General features: G+C 34.6%; 1 pseudogene across 1 annotated transcript; it reads left to right on the top strand.

The window, feature by feature from the left end:
* Window positions 1-8,323: 8,323 nt before the first annotated feature.
* Window positions 8,324-11,421, top strand: LOC145043882 (putative receptor-like protein kinase At2g23200 pseudogene; annotated as a pseudogene). Its single transcript, XR_013681164.1, has 2 exons — window positions 8,324-10,973; window positions 11,241-11,421. The product of XR_013681164.1 is annotated as a putative receptor-like protein kinase At2g23200 pseudogene (transcript).
* The last annotated feature ends 8,045 nt before the right edge of the window (window positions 11,422-19,466 follow it).

Below are 19,466 nucleotides of genomic sequence, written 5' to 3' on the forward strand. Positions count from 1 at the left end.
CTAATAATCCATGTGTGTTTGTGAAGGAAAAGTGTGTGTGTGTGTGGGGGGGGGGGGGGACAAACTAGGGTTAGAATCGAAGGAAAGGAAATGTATATGGAATGTAATAAACCGGGACACTCCGTCGGAATTGAACTACAGTTCCGACTGATTCCAGGGCCAGCCACTCCGGTGATGCTAACGAGAGAAAATCTCTAGGAATAGAAGAAGGTGAATCGTTGTTTGTAAACAACATACTCCATTTGTATACGTATGTGAAGGAGATAAGAGGTTACCTAAAAATGATACTTCAGGCGATCAAGAAGTTAGGGACGACGCTGCCAACGGTGGCGGAGCAAGACACCAACCACAACGGGCCGTTTTTTCTCGGGATGATTTCTTGAATCTTAACATTATTTTTCGGCGATATTTGATTCATTAAAAGCAAGAATGGGGAGAAATAGTATGGAGAGGATGAAGATTGAGAGGAATCACTGTGCGGAGGCTTGTCAGCCAAGAAATCGACCTTTCCTTTTCTTCTTGGCCCGATTTATTACATTCCATATACAACAAAGTGGTGGTATGTACCAAGGAGGAGAGAGAGAGATAGATAGATAGATAGAGAGAGAGAGAGAGAGAGAGAGAGAGATGGTGGTGATTCTGATCGAGGTGAGCGTTCCTATGGAAGGAGGAGAAGCAACAGGCGGGGTTTTTAATGTTTTCGATTTCATTTCCCCCTGCTATTAAAAAACGAAAACGCACGCTCAGACTAAAATTATAAAGCGACAAGGTAACACGACACACTCTTTAGGATAGGTGCCCTCCGTGTTTTTAATTTCTTTTTGCTGGACACTAATTTTAGGGCACCCAAAAAATGCGTGTCTTCTATCCTTCAAAATTTGCAAAACTGACATTATTTTTTAGGGCACGCGGAAATGCGTGTCCACTATCAGCGCGTGTCATTATTTGCGTGTCGTAAAAGGCCTTTTTTCTAGTAGTGGCACCTGAATATGCTAAGCAGTATGTGTATTGTTTAGGATGTGGTATGATGGGGGAACACACTAAGCTTTGTGCGTACAACTTTCAGTTTGTGATGTGTATTGTTTCCTTATGACATGTTTTCATATTCGAGATATTGGTTTTGAAATTATGATATGGGATGAAACTATTGATGTTTTTAGACTACCGTTTTATAAATTACTTAATTAAAAATGAAAATTTTGGTCTTAAGTTTTGGGATGTTACATGGATGGTCAAGCAAAATCTGTGAATTTTCAAATCATGATTAAGGAATTTGCTCTCCTTGATGTTTGTTCTTTGGGTTGGTGTTGGTTTCTTGATCAGTTTGTGTGCTTCTCGCTAAGAATTGAATTGACTTTAACGTAGCAAGGTGTACATCTGATTAGGGTATCATTCCAGTGCTGCAGCGGATGAAATATCGATTGTTGGATGCTTTATCCCAAAATAGACTTTCCACTTATATGTGGAGACAATGGGGTTGTTAACCCTAGACATTGGTAAGGTATTCTTGTCAGCTAGTATCAGATGGAGTGGGATCGAAAAAAGCCTTCAAGGGGTTCGAAGGGTGTTTAAGGAGTAATAGGTAAGGATGGATTTCAAAGACGAAATCTAATTTAAGTGGAGGACAAAATATTGATCGGTCACACAAATAGAAATTGTGACGTCCAGTTCCCACATATTCAACAAACTTTGAATCATCAAGTAGGACTAAGTTAAGTGTCAAAAGTAAGGATCAATCTAGCATTATGTGTAATGTAAAAGCAAGTCAGAAAGTTGTCAAGAGTATGATATTTTTAATCTAAAGTACCCTTAGTCATGTTTGTACCAAAATTTGAAATTCTATAATGAAATAAAAAAAATTGTTTAGTGACACAATCTTGTTTTCATTATAGCAACATAAGTAGATTGTCTCAAAAATACACAAATACCACAAATCAACAAGGAGGTAAATTTGCAGTCTATATCCATGGCTAACTCTCAACGCACCACAAAGCAGCACACTCCTATAGAATAGGCTGCAACATCTTGTTCGAGGGAAGCTGCAAAAAACAATAAATAAAGCTCAATGATATTTTAATATCTCAAAGGAAGCTATAAATAAGGAGGTAAACTAAGATACGTACATTTACAACCGGTTTAGGGGTACCAACTATCCTACTGTTAGGAAATATCTCTATGATCTAAATCTATGAAATTAAGATGTCAAACAACAAAAAAGCATAATAATATTACAATACTTTTTGCATAAAAAGTGTTATGAAAGACATTGGACATACCTTAAAATCATAGAAAAATCCATGCATAATATATAAAGGTCTACTATCAAGTCTTGAGCGGGTGGGGTTTAGAGCCTCAGTCTTTTCAAAGACAACATACAACTGTCTGTAAGTAAAATCCCATATTGCTCTTCCCCACGGGTACATGTGTCACCATTTCCATTTTATAACAATAAATTAAAAGAATCATTTGATATAATTTCATAAATATAATCTAAATAACTTTATACATGTTAAATTCGTCCAAATTAGAGACCAGTGCAAGGTATTCATCATGTACTGGTTGTCGAAGATATCTGCTATAAATCCTTGCTCTAACATATACAATGGGAAGACTTGGACATTGTCTGAATATTATAATCGATGAAGTGAATTATTGAATACTTGATTGATGTTAGCTTTTATTGACTCTAAACCCAAGAAAATGGAGACACAACATGTTTTAATTGTGTGGAAGATAAAGTAGCTCGGAAATATTCCCCAAACTACAACCCGGTAACAAGGCAGAAAACCCTCGTGTCAAAGCAAACCCGATGGTTGCCTATCGAGAATAGAATATCCTCCAATTCAGAACCAATGATAAGTAGCAACTTGCTTGCACATAAGGTAATGACCTAGTAACGGGTGACATTCTATACCTATTGACATGCCAACATATGCACCGAAACAGGAAGCCCTAAACATGGTCGTATGTTAGGGGGTATGTGAATGGTCCATGCTTTCCCTGTCCAGTTTAGTTTTGTAGGTTGTAGTGACACCCGTTTCATATATTATGTCATGCTAGAATGAAGGAAATTTAAGTTAGCGCATTACTGAATGTTCTGTACTAAAATGTAGTGTTCCGTACTAAAACGTAGTGTTCCAGACAACATTCTAGAATAGTATTATGAACACCATTCCCAAATATAATGGTAGTGTTCCAAACAATATTTTGGAACAACTCTAGACATTTCAGGATTGTTCTACATATTCTTATGGTGTTTTATGCATTCCTTATTACTTCTGTGTATTTTTGGACATGTTCTAAATAGATTTAAACATAATTTTTTATGATTGTAGTTTTCTTATTATACAGATATAATCATACAAAAGTCTAACAACTAAAATTGGAAGATAAACAATTTATTACCAATTAATTGCATCAAATCACATAAAAAACATGAAAACTTTTTATCATTAACATATAATCACATTTAATCTCCCTGCTTAATAAAATCATCCTTTATATGCCACGTGTCATTTTTTTACACTCTATTTTGCCAGGTGTTATTTTTCTGTTTATCCGCTATTGAATTTTTCCGCTCATATATATCCCCTTAATTGAAAAGCAATCTCCAAATCAGATCCCGTGAAATGTGCAATCAAAAATTTGAAATTCTTAATTATTTGCTCCAAGTTACCAAATGTGAGATTCAATTCCCTAAATCTCGCTCTCCACATATATCTTTATTTACAGATTTTTGGGGTTTATTCAACTGCATTTTGCTACAAATGGGTTAAATGGGAACAGACTCTGATGGTTTCCCTTCCCCTCTTTGCTATTCGCATCAGTCCAGATTCACAAAGCAAAGTCTTTCTTTCTCTCTCTCTCTCTCTCTCTCTCTCTCTCTCTCTCTCTCTCTCTCTCTCTCCACCATACACCGACCCTACCTCCAACGGTCTTTCTAACTGATTTCAAGTTCTAATTTTAGATATTAATATGTAATTTCAAAATTTGAAATCTGATTCTTTTTGTATGTTACACACATACAGGAAGTTATTTAATGTTCTAATATATGTTACGGAAAGTTTGTTTAATCACTAGCGCTAATGGTTGCACATCCACCGTTTGTTGATCGTAGTCAGTTCTAATCTCACTTATTAATTTGATTTGGTTTAGAAATCGATGGAGGTAACATCTGAATCATTTGCATTACATTTGTTTTGTTTTTAATTCTGATTGCAAAACATCTACACTTTTGTTTTGCTTTTACCAAGTTTGAAAACCAATCATAGAGATTGAGCTTTGATGGATTGTTGTACGACCTCGATGTTGGAGAAGCAAATTGATTCATTCATACGACTGACCCCATGTGTTTGTTAAAACGCTTAAATTAAAGGCTTGCTTCTATCTTTTTGATATCTGCTCTGAATTCATCATCGTACTTAAGTGTGAAAAAGAGATGTCTTCTATTGCTGTTTTGTCGTGCTTTCTTCTGTTACACAATTTGATAGAGCACTCTAAGTTTTTTTTTACACTTGAAGCTGATGTGGGAGGATTGTCAAATCGTCGTAAGTGGTTGCTTTGATCATCATCTCTAAGTCACTGTTAACAATTTACTGTGCAATGTAAGATTATTATATAAATCTTGCTATATTTTTTTACGAAAAATTTGATTTATTCTTTTGCATTTCCTTTAACTTAGTTGTGTCTTATGTTTCAGTGTTATTCGTAACTAGATTTTGAGTCTGGAATGAGTATCTTTACATCCATTTAGATTCATGGTTCAATAAATTTACCAATTTTAGAATCTAAGCTACAACGGTATGCTCTTTGAGCTTTGAATATACACTATACTTAGAAGCCTATATGACATTGCTTTGAAAATGTGTAGATTAGAGATGGTGGTGATGGAGGTGGATATAATTCAGTTATACCTCTAACCATTTTGGTAAAATATAAGATTTATAATTTGTTATTTCACATGCAACAATAAGTCTTCTTTCTTGCTTTCTCACACTAAACAATGATATCATCTTATTTACATGTGAAATTTAACTTGCATTTTATTTCCCTTTTTTAGTTGTTTATCTTCTGACCGAAGAAGAGGTAGGTAATTACCCATTTTTCTAAAGGTGGTATACAAAAGATGTTAATTGTGCAACATTATCATGTATAAATGTAAGCTTTCATTTAATTGTTTATTATAACATTTAACTTTCATTTTCTATCTTTCTTTTATTTTAGGCTAATTGCAAACAATAGAAGCGTACTTTTGATTTGAAAAGTACAATGTTGTTGTAAAAACAAAATGAAAGTAAAACGTGACACTAAACAAGTAAATGTAACATACTTACATATTTGTACTCAAAATAGCTTACATTTCTTACCTTAGAAGCAATATCTAACAAATAAAGTGCAACACCTATATTAATAGTGTAATGTAAGTACATTGTTATAATAGGTGAAACAATTAAAGTACGTTGCTATTATCAGTAAAAAATGTAACTATGTTACCTTAATGGGTAAAGATTAAAGTACATTGCCCAAATTGGTAGCAAGGGTAAAGTATGTTGTTATTCTTTTTCTCTTTTCTTCATTTTATAACTAACTTATGTACGTTTATTTCATGCATGGATAAGTTTCACTGTGAAAAAAAATCCAATATCTCATATGAGATAATAATACGTTTGTTTTGCCCATTTTGTGGTTTATTAGGTGGTGAATGTGTGGCAATGGTGATATACTGGAAGCTATATGTTTGTATCATCAACATAAATTGGATGGGTGTTGGCAGTTAATATTCTTCTATAAGAATTCATGACTTAAAGATGTAATTAAAACCATAATGTTTATATGTTTTTCTTTTAATTTGCTAAAAAAAAAAAATCCAAGTGGAGGTAAATCAAAATAAAAAATATCTATCCTCCTAAATAAATGAAGGTTTATTTTGATACATGTCAATCTCTCATGAATTTTGACATTTGTCATTTTATGGTATTTTTAAAATAAATATTATCTACTTGTCAATTTGTTAATTTTTGATTTGTTTTAATTTTTAAAATTAAAGTCATACTTATAGATGTAAAGTATTAAATATATATTAAATTGCAATAAATTCGTTTTTTCCATTTTTATTTTAAAGTTGTACATTAAAAAATATTTTTTGTTTATATTTTAATTTAATGTTTAATCTTTTTTTTATATCAACCAGTGTAATACACGGATCTAACAGTTAATTATATAGTAAATCAAAAGTGATTTCAACACACAAGTGATTTAAAAAATAATTATATCTTATTCTAATAATAGTTTTTATTAAATACAAAATACCAACATACAGTTACTTTTTCTAACAATTTAGGCAATTGATTTGATTTACCTCTAAGTAATGTAGGTTAGAAATATATTGTCCGCAATGCTAAGCAATGTAGGTTAGAAGTATATTTTCCACATCTTTTGTTTAAAAAAAATGGATTACATGACTTATCTATAAGATCTTAGGCTTTACCTATGTTTTATTGCATTTTTACTCATTACTAATTATTTTTTCTATTATTTTAATCAAGACAAAAATGGAATGGGTGGGATACAAAGGCAAACTAAAAACTTTATGTTTTGTTTCACTAATAGAAAATTATCTAAATTCGTTAATAAGTAACAATAATAATTGCCCATTTTTTTAAATATTATGATTTTATTATTTTATATCTAGAAATATATATTAATTTTAAATAATCAATATAAAAGTCTGAAAAAAGCTTACATCTTATTAATTTTAACAAAACTTAATAAATCTTTTTTTTTTACCCGTGATTTCCAGGGATTATAACCTAATAACATGTAATGATGTAAAAATCAACACCTAACAACAAATATTGGATCTTTTCACTATTAGAAGAAGACATTGTTCAAAATTGATAAAGTCCGACAAGGGATGAGCAAATGAGGTCTGAAACTGTTTGTTTGGAACAAGGTGTCCGACGTTCTATACATACGGTGACTAGGGATGAGATTTAGAACTAGAAACCCGGACCGGAACCGGAATCGGACTGGAACCGGAACCGTTAGAACCGGAATATATAAAACCGGTTCTGGTTCCGGGTTTAAAAATTAGCTTTATCCGGGTTCCGGGTAACCAGGTTTGGGTCCATCGGGTCCGGGTAAAACGGGTCTAAAAACCGGAATCGGTGTTTGGAACCGGAACCACTAGTAGGACCGGAACCGGTTTTTGTGAAACGTTTAAAAGATGCATATATCATTCGTTTCAACTCCGATTGACATGCGGTTTTTTCCAACATGTAGTTTAGAGTTTGTACATGTTTTTAGACTATAAATTTGCCATTTTTAGTTTAATATTCATTGACTTACAGTCCCCCAAAGTCGAGATATCAAAGCTGGAAGTTTTTAGTTTTTTTGTTTTTTTGTTTTTCGGTGAAAGTTTTAAAACATGCATATCTAATTCGTTTGAAGTCGGATTGATATGTGGTTTTTTGAAACTTGTAGTTTACAGTTTGTACATGAGTTTAGACTTTAATTTTGTCATTTTTGGTTTAACATTCAATGATTTATAGTCTTCCAAATTCGGGATATCAAAACTGAAAATTTTCAACTTTTTAGCAATTTGTTTTTGTACTTTGTATTATGTGAAAATGTTAACACATGCATATCTCATTCGTTTAAAGTCGGATTGACTTGCGGTTTTTTCCAGAGTGTATTTTAGAGTTTGTACATGATTTTAGACTATAATTTTGTTAATTTTAGTTTCTTATTCAATGAGTTACAGTCCCCCAAAGTCGGGATATCAATATGAAAATTTTCAAAGTTTAATCTGCTAAGTAGTAAGTAATTACCAAAAAATTCTGGTTTTTTCGGGTTTTTCGGTTCTAAACCCACTTTATCCGGTTCCAACCTACCCACTTTATTGTTTCCGGGTTTTCCGGTTCTAGACCCACTTTACCCGGAACCGTACCCGGAACCGAACCGGAACCGGTTCCTATATACCGGTCCGGTTTCCGGTTCTACAAAATCCCATTAACCGGTTCCGGGTTTTCCGGGTCCGGGTCCATCCAGTCCGGGTTTGGACCCACTTTCATCCCTAACGGTGACCATATTACTGATTTTGGAATTCGGGTCCATAATAGGCATTTCGGATTTAAAACTGAGTAATTAAAAAATAAAAACAACAGAAATATGTTAAAAATGTTAGATTACTCAATTTATTTATCCTTATGGTGACAAAGATACATAGTTGGTTGTTATTACCGGTGCTATTATTATGGTAACAAAGGTAGTTATCGTGATTTTTAAAACGAGGAATGAAATTATAATCCGTTCTTCAACAATCCGCTCACAACCACATGCTAAAAGTCAACAGTCTCAGTCTTCCTCAATACCCTTTTTCCGCATTGTCTTCTTCCTCCCCGTGAATGGAACACATAATTATTCGCCATTGGAACCAGAAGTTCTTCAGTTTCCTTCAATGGCGTCCACCCTTTGTTTCTCTCTCCTCACCCTTCTCTCTCTTGCTTCCTCACTTTACGGTTTACCGGACCCCCTCTTCATCAACTGTGGATCAAACTCTGACATCAATTTCAGTGGACATACCTTCGTCTCCGATGGCCATTACACTTCCCGTGGAGCCCCTGCCGTTGAAAACTTGAACCCATCATCCCATACGCCTCCAATCTACCATACAGCAAGAGTTTTCACCAAGAAATCATGGTACGAACTCCCAGCAAATGAACCCAACACTTTCGTCTTGATACGCCTTCATTTTTTCGCATTCTCCACAAAAAAATTTAAACTTTCCGATTCAAGATTCGCCATTTCAGTTTCTGGGTTTTCGTTGTTATCCAATTTTAGTGTCGGTGACGCGATTGAAATTAAAGAACTTTTCATCCCAACTGGAGCTATAAAAAGCTACAGAATCGTATTCACACCCTCCGATCCCTCATCTCCTGCTTTTGTTAACGCCATTGAAGCTTTCACGACACCAGCGAATATGTTCACGCAAGGCGTCTCTTTCCCCCGTACTTCACCTGCCGGAATAATTGCTGATCTGCATAACTTAACATCGGATTATGCTTTCAATCCAATTTACAGAATTGACGTCGGAGGACTGCAGACGACTGAAGATGAGCGTGACACTACTCTAGGAAGAAAATGGACACCTGATGATTACTTTATCTCCAACAGTGAAGGAGCAACAAACAAAAGTTTCGACGGCCTTCTTAAAGATGGAGATAATGGAGCAACCGAATACCATGCTCCTGCTTACGTTTACAAAACAGCCAAACAATTGAACAACAACTCATTCAACATAACATGGAATTTTGGTGTAAAAAGGAACGCTACCTACCTTGTTCGAGCACATTTCTGCGATATTATAAGCACCAGTCTCAGTCATGACGCCTTCAAATTCTTCATCTACAGCCACTTTAGCACGAATATTGGACCGAGTGACAGAGTGATGGTTCTAGCAGCACCGTTTTTTGTTGACATGGTGGTGGATTCAGTGGAGTCACAGTTTATGAACATCGGTATTGGTGCGACTCCCGGTAGCAATAACACGGCGTTCTTGAACGGGGTCGAGATCATGGAGTTGTTGAAGAATTCCAGCGAGATTGATCAGGAGAATGAAAGGAAGAACATAAACGCAATCGTGTTGATTGTGGTTGGATGTGTAGCTTTTGTGCTGATTTTACTAATCGGTTTTTTCATGGGGAAAAAGTATCAGAAAGAAAAGCTGATCAACCCGAGATCTGAGGTGTTTCTATCGTACGGTGGTGATTCTTACACGGATTTGGATACCGATCCATCAACAGCCCCTCATTTGAGTCTCAACCTCAGAATCCCATTTCGTGATATATTAAAAGCAACCAATAATTTTGACGAGAAGTTGATGATCGGACAAGGAGGTTTTGGTAAGGTCTATAAAGGAACACTTTCAAATGGTCGAAACGTGGCGGTGAAACGAGGCGGAAAGGGGCACGGACAAGGGCGGCCGGAGTTTGTGACCGAGATCATGGTGTTGTCAAAGATACGACACCGGCACTTAGTTTCTTTGGTTGGTTATTGTGATGAGAAATCCGAAATGATACTCGTGTATGAGTTTATGGAAAAGGGTACTCTTCAAGATCATTTATATGGTAATGAATACAACCTAAAGCTTTCATGGGAACAAAGACTCGAGATTTGTATTAGTGCGGCCCGAGGTTTGCATTACCTCCACACGGGTTCAAAAGACGGGATAATTCATCGCGATGTGAAGTCAACAAACATCTTGCTTAATGATCTTTACGTTGCGAAGGTGGCCGATTTTGGGATATCTCGTTTCGATAATGTGGATGAAAGCGGGGTTTCTGATATCAAGGGGAGTTTCGGTTATATGGATCCTGAATACACGATATACATGAAAGTGACACAAAAATCCGATGTTTATGCATTTGGAGTGGTTCTTGTAGAAGTACTTTGCGCAAGGCCCGTTATCGGACACAATTATCCTGATAAGGAAGTGAATTTGGCGGATTGGGCAAAGAAACATATAAAGTGCGGGAATGTTGAGAATATAATCGATCCGTTTCTTATGGGTACGATAAATATGGATTCGTTACGGATCTTTTTGACCTTGGTTGAGAGATGTTTAAAGCAGTTAGGGGAGGAAAGGCCTACAATGATAGAAGTGCAACGAGATTTAGAATACGCGTTGGGATTTCAACAACCCGTGAATGATGACAGTGAGTTCTACAAAAATAGCACGATCAACACATCATTGCAGTTTCCGATGTCAGTGATAGAACGGCTTCCGTCATGTATTAATCATGAGTTCGAAGTGAATGATAGCTCGAGCTCGAGCTATCCGAGTGAAAGCCAAGTATTTTCACAATTAGGGATGAAAGAAGCTCGATAATACAAACGAGTAGTTCATGGCCATCAATTAAGTGTTTGTTAGAGAAGCTTAAACCACGAGTTAGTCAGAGTTAGTTACTACCAAGGTAATATAGCCTTTTATTTATATAGGCGGTTAGAGTAGTTTTGTTAGTTAGAAGTTGTTAGCTAAGCATCTCTTTTAGTATACGTGTAACTCGTAGCTTTTCATTTTCAATAAAAAATTGGAAACAACAAATCAAAATCTATCTCTATTATTTTTGTTTTTCATTGTAACTGGTATCACAGCACGATCCAGTTTTTGTTTGATTCCATATCAATTTCATCTTTTATTCTCGAATTTATCTTTTATTAATCAATTATGGTTGATACAGGCCAGGTGATACCGAAAGGAATTCAAACCAATTCAACAATTCAAATCAATCGACAACTGTAACAGTTAATAAAAATAGGTCAAAGATGATCGGTCAAACCACCGCGAATGCCAGTGTAACATGACCTAGTGTATGATTTTCTACATTTTTTTTAATGCAATTGAAGTTATGTTACTTATAATTGCACACAAATTACTCCAAGTTGCTCGAAAGTTGATAATCATTAAAAAATAAAAAAACAATTCATAAAAATAAGTATTATTTAATGTCCTAAAAATACAATTTATGTATTAAGTATACTTTGGAGCAATATGTAGACAAATTGTATGGATATAAAAATCATTAAAAACAGATAACATACAAAGTAGTTATGTCCGTTTTATGGTAGTAAAATCAGTATTTAACTGATTTTCTTGGAAACAAAAATTGTACCGCTTTGTTGGGATAGCTACACAATTTGTAAATTGTTTTTAGCATGTTTTTGAACTCAGACTTAGGTCTATTATATGATTTCATTTTTATTATATTTTTAACCCAAAGTAAGCTCAGATTCATGAAAATTGTCGGACTCGAGCCCTACAAACACAAAACTTTAAACGTGGTTTTCACATAGTTTTGTATATGGGATGTGGATTTCATTTGCGTTTTAGAATCACCACACTCAGATAATTATAAGCCATTTTCAAAAAATCAGTACGAAGTTTGGATTGCTTAGCACACAAATCGATGTAAACTTGGAGGGTGACATCATAACAATGACTTCATCTAAAGTACATGAGAGTATCGTGCATATGTGAAAATCTTCCATACATCCTTCAAAGATCCAAGAAAACATACACTCACTTCCATCCGTCACACTCTTTCTACTTTCTCTCTCTAAATCTCTCTCCCCTTTGTTCTCTGGTGGAAGAATGTCACAATTAGCATTTTTGGCTAGGAAATTTTATCTTCATGTAAATCAACTCATGTATAACTTGTAATCTAAGTTGATGTCACGTACTATGCTCATTCAAAATCAACCATTTGAATCACAACTCATGAGTGAAGTTCAAAACCTAATTTAATACATCTCATATACTCAATTGTGGGTTTGAAACCCTAAATTCCGAATTCAAACCCCTATTGGACTAGAAATCATTTATTGGGTCTAATGGGCCAATAAAGTCACAACTTGGTTATTTTGGGCTAAGAATCCTTATATGGGCCCAAATTGGACCTACATTCATTAAACTATAACATTTTGGGTCATAAGACTTTTTATGGGCCTTATTGGGCCTAAAATATTTCACTTGGCTTCATGGGCTTTATTGGGCCGTAAACCTATTTCTTTGTCATTATTGGGCCGTAAACCCTCAAATGGGCCTAATGGGCCGAAAACTTTCATATCGGGTCACATAATTTCGAACATATTAAAAAATGGACCAAACATTTCTATCTCTTTTCCTTCCATCTCAAATTCTCGGATATATATATATATATATATATATATATATATATATATATATATATATATATATATATATATATATATATATATATATATATATATATATAAGGAAAAATTTCATGGATATAATTAATTGACATCTCACTATTATCCCATGGATATCCATGCATTTACCACAACATGTATCTAGGCCAATCTCATATACCTATGCACATATTTTCTCTTCTCTCTCTTCTCTTTTCTTCTTTCTCCTTATTATTCTCGGTGAAGCCTCTCTTCACTCACCACTCTCCATTCAAACTTCCAACACTACAAAACTCCTCTCAAAGCCATTTAAAATTCTCTCATCTTCATCTCCTAAAATTCATGTGTGCTAGAGTGTAAATCCAAGGATACTCCACCAAAAATCAACTAATTTGGTAAGCTACTCTCTAAGTTTGATGATTAACTTCATTTTATGATAATCTTCACTCCTTAACACATCATTTCGTGATCCATGCTCTTAGATCCATCTTAGATTTGAAAACTCCGCTCAAGAAGCTTATTAGGGACGAGATCATTCTCATTCTTCATCAAAAACCGAAATCGTGAAACCAATGTGAGTTCAAACTTCCTATTTAAGGTTTTAACTTTGTTTTGGGGGAGAATACAAGTTGTTTTGTGTAGATCTATGTGTAGATGCATGATTTTGTGTATTTTTCATGATATAAGTGTGATTATGTGTTATAAACTTCATAAACATGAAAATATGCTAAAATATGATGATATTTGTAGAACATAACACTTATTACAACTTATTATGCAAAGAAAAGGTTTAAAACACTTCAAAGTTGTTTAAAACTAAGAAAATTTCATGATAGGGCCAAAAATGGCAAAATAATTAAAATTGAGGTTATTATATATAACTCATGGTTTTAAGGGACCAAAAAGGATTTATTTTTTATAAATATGAATCTTTATGGTATTTGCGAGTTTAAAAGGGCTAAAAGTGTAAATTATCACAAATCGGCCTCATTTTGGACTTTCACAGCTTTTGGGCTAAAATTGTAAATTGTTGGACTTTTGTGGGCTTAAGTGTCATTTTAGACAAAGCTTAGCCAAAAATTGTAAATTTTCGATAAAAAGGGCTATAAATGTAAATTTATGAAATCTTGGGCCAAAAAGATAAATTTATTCATAATTGGGCAGAGAATGTAAATTTTCATAAAATTGTGGCCAAAAATGATATTTTTGGCAAAAGTAGGTTAAAAATGTTATTTTACTTAAAACTAGCCTTAAATGTAAACTTTTGGTCTTAAAGGACCTAAAGTGTCACTTTTACCAAAAATGTGCATTAATTATAAATTTTCGGTTTTAGGGACCAAAAATGTCTTTTTACAAAAAGTGGGCCTTTTATCTCATTTTGGTAAACAACTAAACTTAACAACCAATGTAACAACAAACGGTTCAATTAAGTCATTTACATGCTTATTGGGCATGGAATATAATTCACATGTTTAGTGGGCCGTAGTTGTCCTTTTACATGTATATTGGATCTGGAATATAATTTACATGTTTAGTGGGTCTTAGTTTTCCTTTTATATGTTTATTAGACCTGGAATATAATTTACATGTTTACTGGGCCTTAGTTGTCCTTTTACATGTTTATTGGGCTCGAAATATACCTTACATGCTTATTGGGCCTGAAATTTAATTTACATGTTTAGTGGGTCTTAGTTGTCCTTTTACATGTTTATTGGGTCTGGAATATACCTTACATGCTTATTGGGCCTGTAATATAATTTACATGTTTAGTGGGCCTTAGTTGTCCTTTTATACATTAATTGGGCCTGGAATACACCTTACATGTTTATGGGCCTTCGTGGTCCATCTACATGCTTGTTGACTTCACACATTCACATACGTACACGTTGGGCTTTGAAATCTAAATTCTTACACGAAAACATTATACACTGTGCAATTTCATATTCACGTAAATTTGGTTAAGGATCTTGTGAGACATTTCGTTTGGCACCTATTGCGTGTACAACCGTAGCCTGTAGTTATAACCAAAGTCTCCTGGAGGGAGAGTGAGAGTTTGTGTATAGATCTATACGGGGGTGACACCCCACACTTGAGTTGTTCGCTACAGTTAGAGTAGGTCAGTCTAGGGTGACAAACCTTACCTGAAACACGTCGGCATCCGAAAAACGTCATAACAGGCGGAATTGTAATTATCAAGTATGGTTATAACGACTCACTTAGAGGAATTAACATCATTATAAAATTTACGGAATACAACATCTGTTGATAATACGGAAACATACATGCATTAGTACTCAGTTTTAGGGTGTTGAAATGACAACGTTTTTTTTTATCAACAGACAACATTGCGGTGTCTGGAATCATTCATTTCATACACTCACAAACATTAACACACACGCATTAATACAAGATCTGACACAAACATTTCAAACCGTTTTTCGGAAAATATTGGATATTCTAGTGTTTACAACGTAATACAAAACATTTTACTCAAACATGCTAATGAACTCACCAACATTATATATGTTGACCTTTTCAAATTAACTTGGATTCTCAGGAAATCATTGAGCAGGTTGGTCAGCAAGAATATCTGGATATTTTGTTGTGTTTTGTTATGACCATATTTGGTATATTTTGGCATGTAATATTGAAATACAATACTTGATGTAAACAATGGCAGTTGTAATATTACATGTGTGATGATGATGATGTTTTGTTTCAATTATATACATTGTGATCGTACTACCAAAAATGAAGTCACCCAAGCCCCCGGACGTTTCCGCTGTCTGGTTCGGGGTGTGACAAAGAACCACCATTGGGGTGGACACCTGCCATCGGAAAACCGATTCCAATGCCTCCTAGTCTTCCTGTTTAGCCTCGCCAACACATACCCTCTCCACATGCTGCTTTACTACTTCTTACATCCAGCTCCACCGCCTTGGCGATCTCTATAACTTGTCGCAAATTGTTGAGTCATGGATGAAGAAAAATCATGCCTATTCTTCAACAAGTGCTCCTGTTACCAAGATTCTAACTTATGGGCTTATGCTTCGTAGTAATGTTACGGTTAATTTGATTAATTTTTTTATTCGTCGAATATAACGTGAAACAATATTTCGTTTCATTCATTATTCAGACAAGGTTTTAGATATTAATTTGATAATGATATTTGATCTATTTATGCTTTTCATAATGGTGTTTTCACGTTTGAATCTTTACCTTGTAATGGTGTGTATGAAACTATGATTTGTGTTGATAACATGGGCAATAGTATATTTCATATTGATTCATCCAATGGTGTGGGTAAGGCATATTCGTAGCGTTGTCGTCTTGGGCACCTAAACAAGAAACGCATCGCTCAACTCCAAAAGGATGGAGTGTTGGAATCATTTAATCTTAGGACAGATGATGAATGCGAATTTTGTCTCTTGGGTAAAATGACATACTCACTTTTCACTAAATCAGGTGAAAGAGGTGAAGGATTATTGCAGCTAATCCATATAGATGTATGTGGTCCATTTAGATCCACCATAAAGGATGTTAATCGATATTATGTGACATTTATAGATAATTATAGCAGATATGGTTATATATACTAAATCAAACATAAAATGGAAGATTTTGAAAAGTTAAAAGAGTTTAAGCACGAATTCGAGAATCAATTAGGTAGGAAGATAAAGATGCCCAAATCTACCATAGGTGGTGAGTATCTTCGTATCGAGTTCCACGACTATCTCAAGGAATGTGGAATTGTTTCACAATTGACTCCTCCCAGAATACCAAAACATAATAGTGTGGCTTAGAGGCGTAATCGAACCTTAATAGGCATGGTTCATTCCATGATGAGTCAATCTTCTCTTCCTATTCATTTCCGGGGGTATGCCTTAGAGACATCCGCGTATATCATCGGTCTTGCTCCAACAAAGAAGGTTTCCAAAACACCTCAAGAGATGTGGACAAGGAAATCTCCCTCGCTCATGCATATCAAGGTTTGGGTTTGTGAAGCACTAATAAAACAAGAGACGCATGACAGACTTGAACCAAGACCCACGAACTGTTATTTCATTGGCTACCCACAAAATTCCTTTGGATACTAGTTCTACAGACCTAGTGAGAACATTGTATTTGTAGCTCGAAGAGCAGACATTCATGAGAGAGAGCTCATATTTAAAGAGGGAATTCGAAGTGCTATTGATCTTGAAGAGATTCTAGAGTCATCTAATGAAGGAACCTCAGAAAATACTACCGCTCAACCTGATGAAGAAATTTCAATTGAGCCAGTTGACAAGTCATTATCCCTTCGTCGTTCTAGTAGAGTTAAAATGTCACATGAGTTATATGGTTTCATATTACTACAGATTTTGAAACGTTTGTCACTGATCGTACACTAGTAAATTTGGATGAACCAACTAACTACAAGGAAGTAATGACAGGCCCTGAAGTGGCTAAATAGAATAAGGTAATGGATAATGAGATGTACTCCATGTATGATAATCAAGTATGGGACTTGGTTGATCATGTACCTGATTGAAAGACAGTCGGGTGCAAATGGATCTTCAAGAAGAAGAATGACATGGATGGGAAAGTACATACCAATAAATCTAGGCTGGTTGCAAAGGGCTTTATTCAAACCTAAGGGATTGAGTATAATGAAACCTTTTCACCAGTATCTAAGATAAAGTCTATCAGGATTATGCTTGCTATTATTGCATTTCATGATTATGAAATTTGGCAGATGGATATTAAAATCGCTTTCCATACTAAATTTTTTATCTAAGGATGTCTATATGAGTCATCCAAAGAGTTTTCTACATGCCAAGTTTCCTGATAGGGTGTGTAAGCTTATGAAATCCATTTATGGGTTGAAACAAGCATCTCCTAGTTCGAATCTTTTCTTCCATGAGAAAGCCAAAGAGTTTGGCTTCTCCAGAAGTGAAGATGTGTCTTGTGTATATGTCAAAGCTAGTGTAAATATAGTGACTTTCCTATTCTTTTATGTTATTGACATACTCCTTATAAGAACAACATTCCAACTTTACAAGACGTTAAGTATTAGATCTACAATGATCACTTAGTTCTTTTGTTAAAGCAACCACAAATTCATTATCACAGAAGAGTTCCATTGATTCTTGAACAGTTGAAATGACTCCAAGATCTCCAATAAAGTTCTTTAGTCAAGCCACTTCCTTTGATGATTCATTCGCTGCAATGTACTCAAACTCACAAGTATAATCAACCATCATGTCTTGCTTAGAACTTTTCCAAGTAACCGCTCATCCATTTAATAGGATACCCAACCAGAATCCAAACAAAAGTTGTCTCGGTCCATTTGAAAGTTGGCGTCCCTGTAACCACTTACTGTTAACGTATCACTGCCACCAAGAACCAGAAACATGTCTTTTGTTCTTCATAGATACTTAAGAATATTCTTCACTGTTATCCAATGGACTCTGCTAGTATTTCCATGAAATTAACTAACCATGCTCAAAGCATAAGATACATCAAGGCGAGTACATGTCATTGAATACATGATCGATGCTATAGTTGAAGCATATGGGACTCAACCCATGTCAACTATATTTTCATCAATATTGGGACTTTGAGTCTTACTCAACTTAATAGTACAGTTTATAGGCAATTTCCCTTTCTTTAAACTCTCCATACTAAAACACTTTATTATTTAATCCAAACATGTACTCTGGCTAAGACCAATAAGCTTATTCTTTTTATCCCGGTTAATCCTTATTCCTAGAATATACGGTGCTTCCCTTAGATCCTTCACGACGAATCATTTTCCAAGCCAATATTTAACCTCTTGCAAAGTTGGAATATTTTTTCCTATAAGTAGTATGCCATCAACATACAAGACTAGGAAGGTCACCACACTCCCACTAACTTTGACATATACATAGGACTCATATTCACTTCTCAGAATCCAAAGTCTTTGATTTTCTCGTGCAAGAAAAGATTCCAGATGCGAGATGCTTGTTTCAGACCATAAATGGATTTCTCAAGCTTACACACCATATCAAGAACCTTAGCATGTACAAAACTGTGACAACCATCAAAATTCGAGTCGGTCCTAGATTTGATAAACTTAGTTGCACATATAGGCATGACAGATACTAAAATTTGTAACTAGATGCTAAGTTAGAACCTACTAAAAATTTGGAAACAATTAGAAACAATGGATAGTGTACTTAGATTTCACATTGATACGTGACTTCTATATTTACTTGAACTGTAGTGAATATCCATGTTCGGGTCATTCTTTGACTCAAACATCTTTGCATGAATCATGTAGACACTTCATGCACTTGACCTAGAAGTAGAAATTAGGTCCGAGTCTCGTATGAACTAAAGTCAAAGTTGAAACTAGGACTAGTATACCTGATTCCTCAATTTCACTTGTATCTCGAAACCACTATATAGAAATGCCAATAAACCGATAAAAATAAATAACAAACATTAATTCTAACTTGAATAAGAGTTATGAAACTCTAAAATGGTTTGAAGTCTCAAAATTTAATTAATTTTGATATCCAAAGATTTATTAAATCTCAAGACACTAAAAACCCTAAAAACTCAAATTTATAAACTTTAACACCTAAAATTCATAAAATTTGGTATGCACTTCATAATATCACTTTAAAATAACTAAATTTAGTAAAATATAGTTAAGGTGAAATAAAATTTAAGTCATTAATATTTAACCTTATTTTCTAAGACAAAAATCAAGATTTTATGAGTAAAAT

Source organism: Lactuca saligna, chromosome 4, assembly GCF_052625555.1.
Source record: "Lactuca saligna cultivar CGN05327 chromosome 4, ASM5262555v1, whole genome shotgun sequence".
Classification (NCBI taxonomy): Eukaryota; Viridiplantae; Streptophyta; class Magnoliopsida; order Asterales; family Asteraceae; genus Lactuca; species Lactuca saligna.